Consider the following 21009-nt stretch of genomic DNA (forward strand, 5'->3'; position numbering starts at 1 on the left):
ATAAATGAGATTCAGAATCAAGCAAAACAAATACGACAACACAAGTAGGCTGAAATGATAGCCAAGTTATTGGAATTAGTCAAAAGAAAAAAAAACATTAAGTGACTATTAGATAGACTGAGTGGACAAAAAGTTAAATTTCATCAAAAAAATACAATCTCTAAAAAAGGACCAAAGGAGCATTCTATAACTGAAAAATTAAATATTTGACACCAAAAAATCATTGTTGGGACTTAATAGAGTTCAGCAGAATATAGAACATAAGATCAGTGAAGTCAAACGTGGGTCAATAAGAATTGTTTGAACTGAAGCATAGAAAGGAACAAAAGAATGACAAAAACAGAACTGAGAATAAGTTTATGGACAATATTAAAAGGTATCTCATAGAAAATGTGTTTGCCAACACATTGGATACACCAGATGTAGTGGAAAAATTTTGAAAAACACACAAATTACTCAAATTGGCTCAAGAAGAAATACAAAATTTCAACAGACCTATAACAAGGAAAGAGATTGAATCACTAACTAAAAATTCCCAACAAAGAAAACTCCCTTACCATCATGGCTTCACTGGTGAATTCTATCAAGCAAGTAAAGAAATATTAACAGCAATGCTTCTCAACCTTTTTCGAAAAACTAAAAGAGAAGGGAACACTTCATAAATCATTCTATAAGGTCAGCATTATACAAGAAAAGAAATGTATAGAACTTTATACCTTAGAAATATAGAGTCAAAAATCCTCAGCAAAATACTGGCAAACCAAATCCAATAGGATATAAAAAGGATTATACACCATGACCATGTTCTTGGGAATTTATCCCAAGAATGCAAGGGCAAGTCAATTTAAGAAAATCAATACAATGTAATGTACTACATTAATAGAATAAAGAGGAAAAAATTATCATTTCAACTGATGCAGAAGTCATTTGAAAAAAAATCCAACAATGTTTCACAATAAAAACATTCAGAAACCTAGTAATAAGAGTGATGTGGCTGGAGAAAATCTCATTTCTTCCTTTCTTGTGTTCTTATGGGTAAACTAACAGTAAAATTGACAAAAGACCAGATTAACAGGAGAAAAACACAGTTTAATACATATGTATTGGAGACCATAAAGAAATGATGCTCAGAGAGTGAACAAAGCAGGCAATATCTGCATCTTTTGCACAAAGAAACAGTAAATTTGTGAAGAATTGACAGGACAAAGGAGCTTAGGTTTGGAGTATGTAATCAGTGAGGAATTTAAACAGCATTCAGGCCTGAGGTAGTAAATTAGCAAGGTTTGTTAGTGCAGGCTTCTCGGCCCTGAATTCCTTAGCTCTGGTGAGAAGGCTACAGGAAAAGCACATTTCACATGGGAGATTTATTTCCTGCTTTGATGGGGATCAGACACAGGAGGATTAGAATGACCTTTTTGTTTCTCAAGTAACTTTAATTCAAAATAATCAATATGCTATTGTTGGATATTTTGGAATGGCCTGCCCTGGGCCCCCAAAGAAGGGAAAATCTACAGCTAGCATCATTCTCAATGGTGAGACTGAGAAATTTCTCCCTGAGGTCAGGAACATGACAAGGATGTCCTCTTCAACACCTGCTATTCAACATTGCACTAGAAGTTCTAGCCAGAGCAATTAGACAAGAAAGAGAAATAAAGTGTAAACAAATTATATAGGAAGAAATAAAAAAAATCTCTATTCACAAATGGCAAGATCCTATAAATAGAAAATGGAAAAGAATCCACAAGAAAGCTCTAGAGCTAATAAATGAATTAAAGTTGCAGAGTACAAGAGAAAACACACAAAAATGAGTTGTGTTTCTATTCCCTAGCAGAGAAACAGAATTTATTACTAGGAATTGGCTTACACAATATGGCAGCTGAAAAGGCCCACCATCTGCCTTCTGCAAGCTGGAGACCCAGTGAACCTGATGGTGTAATTCACTCTGGTCCAAAGGCCTGAGAACCAGAGGAGCCAATGGTGTAAATGCCAGTTCAATGATGGGAGAAGATAAAATAAGATTTTCCAGCTCAACAGTGAGGCAGGCAAAAAAGGGCTCCCTCCTGAGCTTTTTGTTCTATTCAGGACCTCAATGGATTGGATGATGCCCACCTACTGTTGGGGAGGGCAGTCTACTATGTCCACCCATTCAAATGCTAATCTCATCCAGAAACACTGTCACAGCCACACCCAGATATAATGTTTAATCTGGGCACCCTGTGGCCAGTTAAGTTGACACATAAAATTAACCACTACGGGGACCATTGTTGAGATTTACCACTTCCTGGTCTAACTGCAAGGATCCTGGGAATGAGGAGGGGACACATGTATACATGGTGCACAGTGCCAAACCGATTAAGGGTGCTTGAACCTAAGGGCATAGTTATAGTGCCATAGAATCTTGAGAGTATTAGATAGCAATTACCTATTGTGGTGGCAGTTATGAATTGTTTTCATACTTGAGTATCTTTATTCAACTAGAATTAAATAGATGTTATGCTTATGCCATTGTTTTGGGGCATACATCAGAATTTATGAAGTAACCTAATAGAAATTTAACTAAAACTTGCTTTCAGTGTTCAATGGATAAAGAATGAATAAAAAATATAGGACAAGAGTAGGACAAAGGGAGAAAAGGACAAGTGAATTTTTAAAAAGATCCAAACAGAATTCTAGAAATGTGAATATATATAAACGAAAAGAGAGTAACTAAATTGGAATATAGAACTAAGCACATAATGAAGAATGAAGCAGAATGAGGTACAGAAAGAAAAAAACAGATTAAAAATATTAAAATTAAGTTAAGAAAGATAGATGACATGCTAATTGAATATTCCAGAGTAAGGAAATAGTTAGAATGGGAGACTCAATTTTCACAAAGATAACGTCTATCTAGTTCACTATTGCAGCCTCAGTGCTTGGCACATTTCTTCCACATAGCATATATAAATAAATATTTATTTCACAATACGTGTTTTTAACAAGTGTTGAAACTCAACACAAGCCCATACTATTACCCATAGTTCCTAGAAAAGAATTTCAGTGTCAGTATAGCACATTTATTCTGAAATGCATGCATACGAATCAGATCTATACGTGAGTTATTATTTTAATTATATGGGTTGCTGAAATTTTATTTCTAATTTTTATAAACTATAATTTTGTGAAATTCTATAATTCTAAAACATTTTACATAAGTATTGAATACTGTGGTATTATAGCTACATAAAATACATTAAAATTTTAAAAAATACTCAATAGTTACTGCTTACTCTGTGCAAAACAGTGGGCTAACATAGTTACCTCAAACTCACAACAATCTTACTGGTTAGATTCTATTATTGTCTCCATTTTGTCCATGAAAAGTTATGACTTAGAGAAAAAAATAAGTAAATTTCTCCAATTGGAATCTTTTATGTTACTGAAACATAGGTTTTTTTCTTTGTCAAATTCCCCTGCTGTTAAGCATTATGCATACTCTACCCCTACTTTTAGAAAACATTAAGTACCCAGAAAAAAATTTCTTTACACTTGATAGGTGTGCTTTTTCACTTTTCCATCTCATTGTTTATTACAGAATTCTCCTGTTTGGGGGAAGTTTGGAATTTTTCTTTCTTATTGAATGTATAGCTGACGAATGTGTTTATACCGTTCCCACCCAAAATAAATGTCATGTGTTTTGAACAACCAAAATTATAGCAGAATTTCTAAAGGCTGTCATAATTTTATCATATCTTTTACTATTTCAAACTTACTTTAGATGTAACAGCAATTAATTTTCAAATTTGGAATGTTAGAGGAGAAATCAGAATAATGAGAAGTCTGTAAAACAAGATATATGAGCAAGAGTTGAAAGTTATGATGGTGTATAATAGGGAGAAGAGAAGACTTATGCAAACAGAGACATGCTATGTCTTCAAATAATTAAAGTGCTCCCCAAAGAAAAGAAGTTTAGATTTATCGTGTGACATTCCAAAGAGCAAAACTGGCATCAGTGAAAGAGAACATCTGGTTTCAATTAAATAAAAACACTTTAAATAGTAGACCTCTCTGTTAATGCAATGTTCAGCCCTTGGAAGTGATATGCCTTATCCTCTTTCTTCAGAATGCTTATATACAGCCCTGAGCGATGATTTTCTCATATATAGAGGAGGAAATGCTTGTGGGAGATTCTTTTACAGGATGATTTTTAAAGGCCCCCAAATTTGAGATTTGAGTTCATTACAATGAATGCTTCAAAGTACACAAGAGTAAGAAGAGTGGTGGTGGCAAAAGTAAATCACTGAAAAAGAAATAGATATCCAATATATCACCGGTATATCTCCATATATATATATAGAATTGGTTCATGCGGTTATGGAGGCTGAGAAGTCCCACAATCTGCTGTCTGCAAGCTAAAGAATGAGGAAAACCATTGGTGTAATTAAGTTCATGTCCAAAGGCCTGAGAACCATGGGCACTGATGTCTGAGGGCAGGAGAAGATGGATGTCCCAGCTCAACAGAGATTAAATTTGTACTTCCTCTGCTTTTTTATTCTACTCAGGCTCTCAATGGATTGGATGATGCCCACTGGCATCAGCATCAGTGAGAGTTATCTTCTTTACTCACTCGACCAATTCAAATGATAATCTCTTGCAGAAAGAACCTCACAGCCATACCCAGAAATAATGTTCTACCAGCCATCTCGGCATCTTTTAATCAGTCAAGTTGACACATAAAATTAACCATCAGAGAACTTTAAAAAATAGCTTATAATATTATAAATTGTTGCAAACATTTTTAAAAGAAATTTAGAGATGAGATGCTTGCACCTTTTGAAATAGAAATTTGCTTTTAAGGTTTCTTATTTCTATAAATTTACTTTTGTGAGTTTTTATTTTTATCTCTGCAATTAAGAATATATAAATATTTTGAAAAGAAAATTGTAGGTTGTAAAATGTAGCCTTGTGTAAATAGCAGACAATATGTCCACACAGCATAATATTATATGCCTATTAAATTTGTGTATATTTTCTGTACTTCTCCTCTTAAATATCTGTATGCATAGAAGTGATATTCACAAATAATATTTATCTGAGTAGTGGCCTTGTGGATAAATTTTCCTTTATTCTTTGTAGATTTTTCTGTTATTATTGAGTTTTTATGTTTGTGATAGAGAGCAATGCTGACAAGAATTTGTTAGAGTGTTAAAGGCCTTTCTAAAAGGATGATATTTAAGAGCTGACATCAAAGATGACAAAAATTGATTCAAATAACATAAAGGTAAGAAAGAATTTTAGGTAGAGAGAATAAAATGTAAGAAGTCTTAAGATGGCACAGACCAAGACAAGTTTGAACAAGTAATTTAAATCTTACCCAGGTGTAGGCTGATGAACAAGGGACAATTTTGCGAGCAAAGTTCATAGAAATGGTGCCACATTATGCAAGACATGAGGGCCAAGGCAAAGAGTTTGATTTTTTTTCCTATGTGTAAGTGTGGGAGGTGTGTAATTCAATTTACATTTAAGAAGCTTATTCAGACTTCTGAGTGGTAAATGGATTAGAGTAGGAATCAGGGAGACTAGTTATAAGCTGTTGTAAAAATCCAGGATATATGTTATGTGGGCCTAGTTTAGAACAGTAGCAATGAAGATAGATTTAACTAACTTTAGATATATTTTGAATCAAGCCTTGAAGTGAAAAGTTAAGGAAATGGAGAAATGAAAGATGATTCCTGGATTTATACCTTGAACAAAAGGGTAAATTAGGAGGCACTTATTAAAATGGGAAAAGAAATGAGTGGGAGGTGAGCAAATATTTGCATTTTGGGCATCTACTGTTTGAGATTTGAAATATATGCAAGTGGAGGTGTTAAGAAGACAGCAGGAATTTGAGTCCAGGGTTTAGAGAAGATTTAATTAGATAAATTTAATTAGCACCATGTTGGAAAAGTCTTTGACTTTCAAGATAACATGTTTTGCTAAGTGAAAGATAGCACCTTAATGCCAGGGGAATATTAAGCCATAGTATTTTAAGAAATAGGTATCCCACAAAGATTAAGAACAAACAAACTGCATTTAAATTAAGATAGAGTCAAATACTGAGTCTTGATTTCCTTTTCTCTAAAATCATCATGTTAGTTCTCTATTTACTAAGTAGGTTTGTTGTAAAAAATTGAATAAATGAATGTATTTAAAATTTTTTTGGAAATTATCAAGCCTTATACAAACACAAATTATTTAGTAAATAGGGAAAATAAAGCAGTATAAGAAAATGAGAATGCTTTATAGAAACTTAGATTAGGTCTTTCTCCATAAACATGTGGAATTTTCCTAAAAAATGGAACATTCTATGCTGTCTGGGAGATCAAAATTAGCCACCCTGAAATATATTTCTTTACCTTGATTATTTTCTCTGATGGACATTTGACCTCCCCCAAACTGCCTGAAGAATTTAACATAGACCTGTTTCAGGAAGGAGCCACTATCATATGATGGCTGTAATATAATGTAAAATAAATGTAACAATAGGAAAGGCACCAAACCCCTCATATCAAAAATTCTGTCTCTCCCTGGCCACATTCTCTAGGTGGCCCTGATAACAGTTGCCAGACAAACATTTACATTTATAAGGGAAATCTCCACGTGTAAAGGTATCTCCCTCTCTGTACTGGGAAAAGGGGGGATGACCTCATCTCTAAACATTTATCAATGTGGAAGGTGAGGCCTTGAATCTGTATAATAACCTTACTCTTGTTTACCGTGCTTTTCTGGTAATTTCCAATGAATGACTGCCCCCATCCCCAACGTCCTCCTTTGTCTTTAGCTGAAGATAGTATTTAAGATGAGAATCTCTGCCAATTTGTTGAGAACCTCGGTTTCCCTGGTTTCTCCCATGTATACATGTTATTAAACTTGGTATTATTTTCTCCTACTAACCTGTCTTTTAATTATTTGGCCAGCCATAGTAACCTTAAGGGAAAGGGTGGAGGGGGATTCTCCCTCTTCCCCAACAGCTGCTTTGTAACTTTGTAACTTCAGCATCCACACAGTCAGTTTACCTAATACCCTGAGTGGTTAATTCCTTGACCTCCTTACCCTAATAATCTATTCCTTCAATAAACATCAGCCAACAAATTGTATAATTTGTTGACACCAATTATTGCATTGTTACTGATATTTAGGTTATAATCATTTTATTCTCTGAACTCCAGGTTTCTACCACTATTAACTCTTTTCCAAAAATTTCTTGACCCCACTTGGACATCCTTTCAATTGACTTTCCACCCCCCATGGCCTGGCTTCTGTCTTTATCATCCTTATCCATTAGATTCCCAAATCCGTTACTATATAATCACTCCAGTACATAATTGGAAACTCATTTGTCATTATTGCCTTCCACATGCTCACCTGGTAAAGCCCCCAGCCATGATTATACCTAAATTTCCACCTACAAATAGCTAAAAATGGCTGGGGAAGTTTAACCATGTAGACTTGTCTTTTTTTTCAAATTATGATCATATTCACTCTCCTACTCTCTTACTCAACTAAAATAACTCTAACTCCTTGTACCACCATAAAACTCTACTTTCATCACTTTCAGGGATTACCTTCCTTCTTATTTCACCGCAAAAGTAGAAATGGGGTAGTACTTTACTATCATCATCATCATCATCACCATTTTTCTAAATCTATGAGGCTACCTGCATTTTTATCCATCTGTGTCCATACATTCTGAGATATGTATATATATACTCTATAAAGAGGATGACCTGTCAGTGTCTCTGGCTGAAGCCAACCCTTCTAAGGTACGTTGGATTCTATTCAGTTCCAAACAATAAGAACAGTGATCATGTAGTTATTTCTTCCTTTTATGTATTACAATATTTTCTATTTGTTCAACAATTGCCATTAGCATACAAACATACTAGATTATATACTATCTTAAAAAGAGACAAAATAAAAAATTAACTTAATCTGTGTCATAATCCACTTTCTGTCCAATGTCTCTACCTGTCTTCATAGCAAAAAAAAGTCTATAATCACTGTCTATACTTAATCATGCACAATCCTTTCTTAACCTACTCTCATTAAGTGTTCATTTTTTCTCTTATGCTGACCTTACTTTTTAAATTTCAAACATTAATTTTTAGTCATTATACAACTTAATCTCTCACCAGTCTTTAATGGAATGGATCACTCTCTACTTTATGAAATACTTTCAGCACTGAGCTTACAGAACACATATCCCTGGTTTTACAAAACACAATCACTATAGCCACTCTTGTTTAGTCTTCATTGCTGGATTCTTCCTCCCTTCCTAAAGTGCATATTTTGCCATAGCCTAAGACCCAGTCATTACATCCTTTGTATTTGCACTCACTTCTTGGGTAATTTCATACACTTCCATGGCTTTAATAGTGTATCTACATTAGTGACTCCCAAATGTTAATCTCTAGCTCTAATCTCTTTGCTAGATGCAGAATAATACATTCACCGGAATATTTTATATATCCACTTGAAAATTTTAAAACCTTATCGAATTTAATATGTCCAAGGAGAACTCTTGGATTTCAACCACCACTACCCCACCCGCCATACACATAATCATTTTTTAATATTCTCTATCTTAGTTGTGACACTATTCAATGGATTGCTTGGCTTAAAGACCTAGAGGATTTTCACTGTTTATTTACATTTCTCATACTCATATCAAATTTATTTACACCTCCTTTCAACTCTACCTTCAAATTCTATCTCAAATCAAATGACTCCTCATCACCTCTATCACAAACGGTATAGTCCAAGTGAGCAAGCCCCAGCCATCTGTCGCCTGAACTGCTGCAATAGATTTCTTTCTAGTCTTTCTGTTTTTACCCTTGCCTTCTAAAATCTGCACTCCTAACAACAACAAATAAATATGATTTCATCTCTTGATCTAAAATGTTCATTAACTTCTTACCATACTCAATATCAAATTAAAATTGTTCACAATGCCTACAAGGCTCTACAAATCTAACTCTTAGGTAATTTTTCAGCTTTATTTTCCACAATCAGTTAAAATCAAAATAATTTTATTAATGTTCTCAACTGCTCTAGTTTGTTTTGCCCTTATAATTTCTAAAAATACTGATCCCTCTGCCCAGAAGTCACTTCTACCAATTATTCACAGTGCTAACACTCATTTTACTCTGGTTTCCACTCAAATATCACCTCTTCAGAGAGACCTAGCCTGAATAATCCACATAAAAAAGTGGCTCGTCAGTGTTTATCCTCTTGAATGCTTCTTTATCATCACTTTTAACTTCCTGAAACTTTCTTTTGAATTTTAATTTGTTTATTGTACACGCCCTTCAATAAAAGTGAACGCTTCAAGGAGAAAAAATTTTCTTGTCCCTACAATATCTCTGGTATCTGCAGGAAAGGCTATCAGGTATTTAACATGCATGAATATTTGCTGTTGTCTACTGAAATTAATATCTTTTAGTCTACTCAAAACTACAATAAAGGATTTAGACATTTATGATTTACATAAATAATTAAAAAATAATGACTCATATCTAATATTAACTCCTATATTACTAGGAAAATTTGTAATTTTTTTTTTTTTTTTTTTTGGCTAAAAGAGAGAGTTGGCACTTTGAATTATACGTTTAGTCAATTTGGTAACTTTGAGAACGGTAAGTACAAAAATAATATTACTCTAACAATCTTTTGCATAATAATAATAATAATGTTCAGAAGCGTTACTCACTGATTCAATGACTATTCAATATCTCTCATGTTTAGACACTATTCTAGGTGGTAGGGACAGGGCAGGGATCACAACACACAACAATTTGTCCTATGGATCTTACATAATTTTGGGAGGAGACAGTTAAAAGCTCTACTAAATTGAGCATTTATATTATGTTAGAAAGTGATAAGAATTGGAGAAAAATAAAGCAAGGAAAGGAGATGAAGTATGCCGGAAGAGTTGACAGAGCAAGTCAAGTGTACATCGGAGGAAAGACGATTCGTCTGGAGTCTTTACTGTGAGAGCCAATGTGCTCAATACCTTGGATATGTTATCTCTTTTTATATAGTCTTCATAATAATTCTCTTCACATTTACTACTTTTTGTTTGAGTTTGCATGTGAGGTAATTAAAGTTCAGTGAAATTAGGTGACTGGTTCAAAGTCACAGTTTCTATGTAGCAGAGCAGGGTGCAATGGCAATTTGCCTGAATTCAAATCCCATGTGAGATTGCATTTTTATCAGCACAATATTTAGTGAGGAGATAAAATAAATGGTTTCTATGGAAAGCTCTTCTTTCATGGAACACTAGGAAATATTCATACACTGATAAAATATAACTTTTTAATTTTAATAAAGCATCTTCACTGAGATCAGCTAAACTAAGTCATAACAAAGACACATATTGATAAATGTGAAATAATAATAGTTAACATTTATTTTACACTTACTAAGTGGACACTTTTCTATGTATTTTACATGCATTTTCTGATATAAATTTCTTAACGCATTAGGAGAAAGTAAAGACATCTTATGCTTGTTCACAGCCTTCTGAATTTCCAGAATTGCAATATATGTAGATCATAATGAGTAGCATCATGAGATTTGGTTGATAGGTTTCTGAAAAGTCACTGTACCAATTGTCAGACAAGGATTCCATAAAATACAGTCTAATTCTTAACTATTAAACAGAAGGGATAACAGAATTAAATTTAAAAATTCAGTGCGGTAGATTGGTCGATTTTCTGAAAGTATCATTTTCTGAATGCACCAGTGGGGAGACACACGTCACGTCTCCCTACTTAACTTCCAAAGAATCACGTTGAGTTTAGAAGAAATTGGAACTCATAGAGCTTGCTGGCTCTGAGCCACCTAACCTAATCAGTTTCATCAGAATGGTAAATTATAATGACTACAAGTAGCAGAAGAAACTGAAATTAGCAAATGAACATATGATAAAGTGATTTCTCTCCTCTTTAAACAGAGATAGAATGACTTACACAAATCTTGAAAAATTATTTTCACTATTATACATTTGTCTTAGCTCTTGGCAGCAGTAAAAACATTTCCTTGGAATGTTAATTGGATGTTTTCCCTTTTGCAGCAATATAGGGACCAAAATACCTGTTGTTGGACATTGCTGTGCTAAGAGATGACAGATAAGGATGCCTGACACCGTGCTCACTTCAAAGGAAACTGCACTAGACTTCCACTAATTTGATCTTATAAACATGTCTTATGGAACTTGATGTTTAATGTTCACTTCTGAAAATCTTTGCTCAATGTATTTTCAGTGTATTTAATTTTTTCAAGCAAATATTAGACAAGAACTTTAAAAATTAGTATCATCAATTTGGTAGTCAGGTGGGACACCATAGCATGTATGGCTGAGAAGATTCACACAGTAATTGGATATGGTGAGATTTAAAAATGTTTTATTGTGGGTTTTGCTTCATTTTTTTGTAAGGGTCATGCTACCTACAGAAAAGAGAGGTGTATTACCAAAGATAGACAGATCTTTCACTGGAGCTTGAGGGCGGTGGTTGTGGTTTTCCACATGGCTTCATAGAGACATAACTGAATTCAGGGCACCCTAGGGGACTCTGCTAGAAGTTACTTGTGAATTATGATTTTGTTGCATCGCTATAAATGGGGCTCAGTTATTCTTGCCTAATATCCCAGCACTATTTAGTAGATTCTCTTATTATGTCTTATTCAAAATTCCCAAGGTAGACTTTTTCTGTGGTCATATAGGAATTTTTATATCAATCTTTTTCATAAGCCACAGGCTAATCTAATAGCTATGGATCTAACCCATAAACAATGGAAGGTCAAGTTTATATAGGGATGTAAGATACAACAGAAATTGTAACTGAGAGATATAGTACAAGTAGTCTTAAGAGTTCAAATTGTCACTCAGTATATCACTGAGAACCAAAACTGTCTTAACACTTTAAATTAATGGTTCAAAGGAAAACTCATATCAGAAAATTACCAATTCACTGATTCAACACTACTGGAGATATACTTAGACCGTACATGGTGAAATATACGCTAAAGTGTTAAAATTATTATAGGTATTATATTAATATTTATAACTCCCTAAAGAGAGAATCACTAATATGCTCACTGTGTTGTTAACTGAGTTTTTCCTCCAAGTAATTAAAAAATAGTATCTCCTTTGAATAAAGTTACTACCAACCTCAGAAAGATGTCAAAACATTCTCAATGGGATCAATATTTTATAAAAAATGAAAGAAACAACCTGAAGGGAATTCAGTAGGTCCTCCTACTCAAAACTACATCTTTCATGTATCATGGTGTCTGAAAATTCTCACTCAATAGTATCTTTATCTTTTAAAAACCTATGCTTCTAACCATTGCTAAGAGATAGTTATGGCCAAAGGTATAGGTTTTTAAAGCAGATATATTCCTAAGATATAATTTTGCATTAAAATGTCATGACTTACCCCGTATAGCCTGTCCTCCCTAAGATGCCAATCTGGAGCTCTGGATTGTATGCAAAAAACACATATTTGATTATTAAAGACAAAACAAAACATCCTGTTGGCCCCTTAGCATCACTGAAAGGAAAATTCTGTCATTGATAAATATCTTCAATATAAACACACAAATGAAAATTATCAATGGCCTGTGTAAAGATCGACTTCTGACTGTTGTTGTTGTTAAAAATAACTCAGATTGACCAATACATTATAAAACCTAAGATGAAAATAATACATAGAATTGAAAATCTTTTACATGTGCTTCAATTTTAGAGTTGACTGGGCATAATTACAGTTGTAAAATTGATCTGATTTTTCCATAACTATTTATAATAGCCATCCAGTCCTCTTCTACTTCTTTTATACCTTTCTCATTATGTGGATTTTTTCTTAATATTTAGTGTCTTTTTCCACAAAACATCATGATGTAATATTTAATTCCAATTAGCCATATTGCAATACATATATTGATTCTTGAACTCATTTATTTAAGGGGAAAATCTCAAATATATCAAAACACAGAGAGGGCTAAAATGATTAATCAAGCAAATGAATATACGATGCAACTTGTTATTTTAAGTATGTGTATAAACTCTGAGCTGAATCACGCTATTTTAGGCATATTTTACACAATAACTGAAATAGTGTATTGTGTTGTATTACTCTATTTTTAATCTCAAATTTATTAAAATATTCTGTTGCACTATAGGGATACTATTGTTGAAGGAATATTTATATTGATCTTCAACGTGTGTATATGTATAAAATATGGAAAATAACTTGCATTATATTTTTATCATCAATATTCTGAACTTTTCACACATGTGGAACATATTCCATGTCTTAATTGCATAGATAATCTTCATAAATGTCACCAAATAAAAATATATGTAGTGTTTATATAGTTTCAATGCTCATGATAGTAAAACTATTTGTCTTGTTTGTTTCTATATTGAATTAGGCAAACAGAATATAACACAATTTTTAAAATCTTTAAGATTTTCTAGAAATTTTTGAAAGAAGTAGCTATTGTACTTTTATCTGCACAGAAGATTCTCCAGAAGTGTTTTGGGGAACTCTAGCTGTGTGTAACACTAGTTATGTGTTCTGTGATCAAAGCCTACCCGAGTCAAGTAAGTTTGAGAAGTTAATCTTCACAATAGATCATCCTTCTTGAGGCACAGTCAAGGCTCACAGAAGGATGGAGGTAAAACAATTGAAGACATATTTTAAGAACAACAACATCATCAACACACAAACTGAAAGAGTTTAACCTAGAGTCGACCAGATGTATTTGATCAAGGGATTTTTTTTTTCCTCTACAGAACTTCATTTCGTAAAACACAATTTGGGAACCAATTGAGATTGAATACATTACATTTTATGTTGTCTGTGGGCAAGACTGTATCATGCCACACTGAAAAAATAAAATATTATAAAATAGTGTTCTCAGAGCAAAATGCCACATTAGTCAGATTACTAAATATACAGAAAGTAAATATGATTAAGGGTAATTGGTACGATTTAAGTCATAATTAGGTTCTGCGTAATGTGCTAAAGAAATTAAATTTGTTTTGTTTTTGGTTATCTTAATGTCATTTCAGTGGCAATGGAGTCTTTAAATGTTCCCTTTTGATATATTCTGAAAGTGATATTTTAACATATTTTATTACAAAATGTTATATAATAACTGTTACATTAAAGTATCATATATTTGAAAATATATTAGCTTTAACACAGGGTAAATATGTTTTGAATCCTTTATTTTGAAAACATATGAATTAAATCATAAAGTACTTTTTCTTATAGAGCGTTCCTTCAAAATTTAGAAATATTCAGAACTGCATATACCTCAGGATAAATAATTGTATGCGTGATATTTAAACAGAGAGGCAACCTGCTGTAGTATAGAAAATCAGCTTTAGAATTTAATATAACCCTACCAATTACTAGTTGCTCGGCCTTAGGCAAGCCACTTAATAGCTTCATCTCACTTTCTGCCTCTATTAAATGGGAATGATTCTACCATTTTTATTGTTCTTGAGATTTTAACTATTAATATAGGTAAAGCATAGTTTTAACACATGGTAGTTATTATTTTCAATACCCCAAAATATTTTCTGATGCACTTGTATCTTTTTATGGTACACATTTTTCACAATTCCTTTACTATTTTTACTTAATTTCAATCACCACAGACTAAATCCTTTATTAGACTGGACATTAAGTTAACTGAATTACACAAAGAAAACAATTATAAGGTCAATGCTAGTTACCTAATATTGCATGATAATATTCACTCTTAGATCTGTACTCCCCCAAATGATTCTATATTCATTTCTTAAGGGCAAAGGATATGCTATGATACCCTTCACTGCTGTCAAAATAGCTCACCTCTATCCTTGTCCTGAGAAGAGATAACTGGGAGAAGGTGAGGAGTTTGCAACCCACGATGTCATAATCTTGGTTATTTGTAATAATTTATTTACTCTTGGTAATTTATTTACTTACCACATTAAGATGATAGCCTCTTCTGAAAATTGCTCTTTTTCTAGTGCATTTACAATTTGCCATATCCCCATGTACTAGTTTCATATTACTATATGACAAATCACCACAAACTTAGCATCTTAAATCATCACGCATTTATTATCTCACAGTACCTATGGGCACCAGTCTTGGTGTGGCTTAGCTGGGTCTTCTGCAAGGTCACAATCAAGATGTCACTCAGGACTGGGTTCTCATCTGAATGTTTGATTGGGGAAGAGTACAATTCCAACTCACATGGATTATTGGCAATATTCATTTTCTTGCAGTTGAAGGGTTCATGACAGCTTGATTCTTCAAAGTCAGCAATGAAAAGAGAGAGAGAAAGAGAGAGACTCCAGAGCAAGTTGGTTAGCAAGATGGTGTTTTATATAACAGCATAATCATGGGAGTGATACCCTGTCACCTTTGATATGTAGTGTTAAATATAATTACAGGAGTGACATCTCATCACCTCTGCCACATTCTATTAGTTAGAAAGAATGAAGTGGGAAATTCTTCCCACGTACAAAGGTGTAGATGATACAAGGGAGTGAAAGTGAATACCAAGACCTCCTTCTGCCACATCCTTGTGTCACAGAGGAGGATTTGGAGCAATCAACAAGTGTCTTAGCCCCCCACCTCTACCCTTGTGCTCTGGGAAAACCAGAACTCTTCAGGCTCACGGGGACACAATACAGAGCTGTAAAGATTACATATCTTATCTCTTTCCCTCTAGGATTGTGATGAAATGGCCCAGATGTTCAAATTTTCACTTCCGTGTTTAAAGGAAGAGAGTTCGCATAAAGTTGAAGAGGGCAATTGGAAGAGATAGGGCAATATAATGCTGAGGAGCACATCCAATGCCTCCAATTATCCCAGTCTCTAGCCCTAGAAAGTGAACACTTCCAACACCTCAAGTAACAGACTTGTGTGTCAGTGAAATCCTTGCTATACTGGTTATTTTCTACTGACACTAAGCATTCCTTCCCACAGTTTTATACTACTTTCACCATATGTCAAGGACTGAGGGGCTAAAAGCTACATTCCCAGACTCTCTTTCCACTAAAGTTTGAGGTGTGATTTAAGATGTTTCAAGGAAATGAGCCCACGCCAGATTGGGAAGGCAGAAGGAGGCAGAATATATTTATCCCCAAACTTCAGTGGAGACTGATGTTAGTTTGTACCACAGAAAGGCTCTGTGCTGCAATGTGTAAGAACAAGCTTTATGGGTGGAGGGCAGCTATGAAATTAGCAATGGCTTTCTGCAACATCTTGAACTCTGAATGGTTGCAACAGCTGCTTGTTGGCTTCTGAATTGCAGTAGCAGCTGCAATGGTGTGAATTTGAAGCCTAGTGGGGGTGCCCTGACTTCAAATCCAGATTTCCCTACAATTATAATGTGTTTGAAATACCTGCAGTAGTTTTTGTTTCATGCATTAAAACTTCTATCAGCAGCCTCAAAATACAAGTCTAGTCCATAAGTCTTCCAAAAATTGTCTGTCTTGCTTTGCTAAGCTTCCTGGTTTATGAGTGAAGATAACTATAAGGTATCTGGTCTTTTCCTTGTTCAATGGAACAAGCACTGAATTTTTTTGAATCTAACAGTTACACATTTAAGCATTACATATCTTTGATTACACTTATGTTTGAATATAGCATAATTTACCACTTTCACTGTATTTCATGCATAGATTCATATTGTGTGGATGATTTCCATAAACAGCTGGCAAGAATTTCACAAACATGAGACTTAAGAAAAGTGAATATATTGTGTATGTCGTTAGTGACAATATTTTTTTAAAAAACTCATTTTAAAAGGCCTCATAAACAGTGTTATAATAATTTTAGTGCCAGACTATGACCAAGAATGAATTCATTCTGCAATGAAGTGTTTAGGAAATAAAAACCTACAACACAAAGAGGTCTATTAAATTACTTTTAATGAGAGTAGTCAGAAGAGAAATGATAGAATAGCACTTTCATCTAAACATAGATATATTGCATTACATTTACATTTGCTGAAGAAAAATTACCTGTGCAAAGGAGATTCTGAGTCAAATGACAAGGGGAAGAAAGCTGTAAGCATATAGCACCACTTATGTTATTAATCTGAATGACAGGGCGGAAGAAAAAAAGACAACAATAGATGCTGACAGCGCATAGTGTGAGCCGTGAATTCATTTGCTCTGACAATGACACCTTTCAAAGGACACTCCTTGGCCACAAGCCATAACATTTTGCTCAGAATATAAAATGCAAATATAACAGAATCATTTCTTTAAAAAAAATACAGGATCATGTTAGGGAATATTTATTTTTCTGTTAGCTTTGGTAGTATATGTGACACTGTTGCTAAAGAAACTACAATTTCCAATTCCTTACTTTCTTACTGTTTTAGATTAAAAACATTTAGTTGTACTGACCTCTAGAAAAGTAATGTAATTCTAAGAAAGCCATGTCTATAAAATAATGGTTGAAGTAGCTTTTTTTTTTTTTTAAGGAAGTTTCTGTATTTTTAAAGCAGAATGTCTATATAAATAAACATAGTGAATAGAGGAACAAATGTATCCTGACCAAAATTAAGACAGTATCATAAATTGGGAAGTCAGAAATAGGTTACACCTATTCTGAGCTATTCCAATCTCCTTCATATACCACATCACCCTAGCATGTTTAGGTTGGCTCAAATCACCTTCTGTTCTTTCATATCTGGCAAGAAAATTGAAGCAAATGTTAATCTCACTGTCGCGTCAGCACAAATTTGGATGGGGAGTGGGGGGGGCAGTTATTAACCTGATTATTTGCATATTTGCAAAAGCTTTCAAAGTTATAGTCCATATGCTATTGGAGAAGGGCCTCCTTTATTTGTCTACTACTCTGTCTGAGAGCAATATTTTCCTAACAAAAATATTTTTGCTATCTAAAAACATTGCTAGCGTCACCAGCAGGGTGACATGAGATGGATCAGGCATCAAAGAAAGCAAGGGATTACATTGGCCTCCAAACGACACCAGTTCTGAAATATATTATGGATTTAAAGTGAAATTTCCCACCCATAATAACCTTAATCTTATTGAGTTTCCCTTTCTGTGGTCCTAGGGAGAAGAAAAAGGATAACAGGAAAAGTAGCTGTACACACACTTGCAAAAAGTGGGAAAATAACTCATCAATATTTGTCACTGGAATTCCTCTTAAGAATCTGTATTTGTTTGTAAACTATCCTGAAAAGATTTTGGATGTATTAACTTATCCTGGATGAGACCTAGAGATGAGAAGAATTCTTAGATGAGTGAGTTCTGTGGTGGTGGTGACGATGTGGTGGGTGCTGGTGATGTGGTCCAAACTTGGAGAGAATGAAGGAAGAAAAGGATGGTGAGACCTGCAAGAGGATGGAAGCCTGCAGACTCAGTGATTTGAATCTTTGCAAAGAAAGGGCAAATCTTTAGTAAAGTTAAAGAAGTGCTCAGTTTGAATGGACTGTCCCTGGGAACTGATTGAGGACTGGAGTTTACATTGGTATTGCTACCTTGTTGCTGAGTGTGGAACCAGAAAATGCATGATGAAGGAAGTCATGGAACTCACAGAAATCATTGGAAGAACTCTGAACTATTACAAACCTTGGGGCATGGGATTATGATGAGTTTAATTATATATATATGTATATATATATGTATTCATACATACATACACAGTATTCATATTCACATGCCATTTCTTTTGATGAAAATTACAAGATTCATAGGAAAAAAACTATAGATGATATCATATTGGTGTTGCATTTTTTTTTGTTTTACTAAACCTCAAAATGTACTAGAAAAAATGGAATTATGATTTATCATATATGCACTCTTATGAAAATAGGAGATAAAATATTTAGCGAAGATTTGGGACTAAAACCTCTAAATAAGTTTTGTGTTAAAAGAAAGTTTAGATTTGGGAAAAAAAAAAATCTTCCCAGCAGCACATGGAATATTAACTACTTTTGCCAGACACACAGGTACAAAGCTAATTTACTCTTAGAATTCATAACTGCGAGGTTGAGCATCATAGGGGTTTGAGGTTGGGATTTATACAAAGTAATATGCTCCAGAAATCCCCCAAACAAGAAATCCACCCTCCTCCCTACCCCCAGCCACAGTGATTTCAGAGCAATAAGCCTCGTAGGGTACTATGCAAACATGGGCCAGTTCCATAGGGACACACCCTCAACACAGGCCTCTCAGCATTTCCACTTGAAAAAGTGCTCTGAACATGAGCTCACAATCCAGAAGTATAGAGTACAATGGGCAAGGAGTAGGCACAAAAATTAAAAGAACTCGTATGCCCAAACTCCAGATAATGACAATGTTAATATACTCTCTAAAGATTACATGTAAATTAAAGCTTGAGGCAACAGCATTTATGGGATGAGAAGAGTCAATAGATCATCAACAAAAGGGAAATTTCACGAGGAAGATTTAGCAGTTGAAGAAATCTTTACTTTATTCACATAAACTCACAGTGAGTCTAACCCACACTATTTTTGACTATAGCATATCTTTGCCTTTTAAGACAAGGATCTTCGAGAGGAAATTATTTTTTTACCATAACTCTATAAGATTTCTTTCTATTCAAAATATATTATTGCTTCAAGGAATAAAAAATGAATAATAATATAGAAAACAAATAGTACCTTCAAAGAGAATGTTCTGGAAAGTGAACTTTTCATCTATTATTTCATACTGATTTATTATTCTACTAACGGTTAGTTTAAGATTTAAAAAGTTGTCATTCTGTGTTGCCTAGATTAAGAAACAAAAATGAATGTACACATGTGCACGCGCACGCATGCGCACACACACTCTCTTGTTTCTAAGAAATAGAATTTAAAATATTTTTGATAATATTGCATGCAATTTGGACACAGATTTATTGTTGACATATGCCTAACATTATCATATATGAAAGCAACAGGGATTGGTATAAAATCCTTGTTTTGTGATAATCCTAAATCAAATTTCTTCAAGTGTTGTCCCATTTTGTTTTTGAAACTTGTGATGCACAAAAAGCTAGTTTTGGGGGGCGGAGTCAAGATGGCGGCGTAGGCAGACTCTGAACTCACCTCCTCCCGTGGACACAGCCAATTTACAACTACTCGTGGAAAAATTACCCCTGAGACAGAACTGAAAACTGGATAAGAGGAACTCCTGCAACAACGGACAATCCTAACTGGGGTAGAAGAGGCAGAGACTCCCTTCTGGAGAGGAAAAACGCGCCTTCACAGGCCGCCAGCTTCACGGCCGCCGGGAGCAGCTCACAGGTACGCAGCCTCCCTGGAGGCGCGGGGCCCTGAGCCAGGGAGCGCCCCCGCTGTGGGCATTTTGTGGACCCAGCACAATTGAGACCAGCAGCATAATATCTGACTTTGCCTGCTACTAAAGCATTGGGTAGCACCCCCAGAAAACCCGGTTCACAAAGAAACTAAAACTGGCTCTTAAAGGGCCCGCGCACAAACTCACCCGTTCCAGAAAGCATCCTAAAATCACCAGAAAGAAAGGTGCACAGTGCTTCGGTGACAAGAGACTCACCTAATAGGCCCTGAGTGCATCTCGGTGAGGGGTGAGACCTCTCCAGGGACTGGGACATTGGCGGCGGCCATTGTTGTGGCCTGGTGTGAGCGTGCTGACACAGAGGCCATTGGAGTTCTCCCTGAGACCTGCTAGCCCAGGGTCTGCTCCACCCGCTAGAGCACCGATTTAATCCAGCTCAGCCAGGGCAGGCAGCCCACCCTAGAGACTGGCCCCACCCAACAACAAGCCCTCAGGCAACGTGTGGGCCTGCATAGATTGGTGACTGGATTCTCTGCAGCCTGGCAACTGAGCTGACTTGAGCAGGGCAGGGTGTGCACAAGGAGCGGGTGGAGAGTGTCGGGCGGTGGCAGAGTGTGTGGGGCTCCCGCCCTGGAGAGACTGGGTCCACTTGGGGAGGTCGGGGCGCTCACACG

At 35.0% G+C, this 21009-nt stretch overlaps 1 long non-coding RNA gene across 1 annotated transcript in view; it reads right to left on the minus strand.

Annotated features, from left to right (window-relative positions):
* The window catches only part of LOC147916071 (uncharacterized), a 38989-nt gene extending 18209 nt beyond the window's left edge, over positions 1–20780 (minus strand). The window contains exon 1 of the long non-coding RNA XR_015553391.1: positions 20594–20780. This is a non-coding gene — a long non-coding RNA (uncharacterized LOC147916071). The remainder of the gene's footprint in view (positions 1–20593) is intronic.
* Positions 20781–21009: the final 229 nt, after the last annotated feature.

This window comes from Ceratotherium simum, chromosome 10 (genome assembly GCF_057802395.1).
Source record: "Ceratotherium simum simum isolate JZ-2026a chromosome 10, ASM5780239v1, whole genome shotgun sequence".
Lineage (NCBI taxonomy): Eukaryota > Metazoa > Chordata > Mammalia > Perissodactyla > Rhinocerotidae > Ceratotherium > Ceratotherium simum.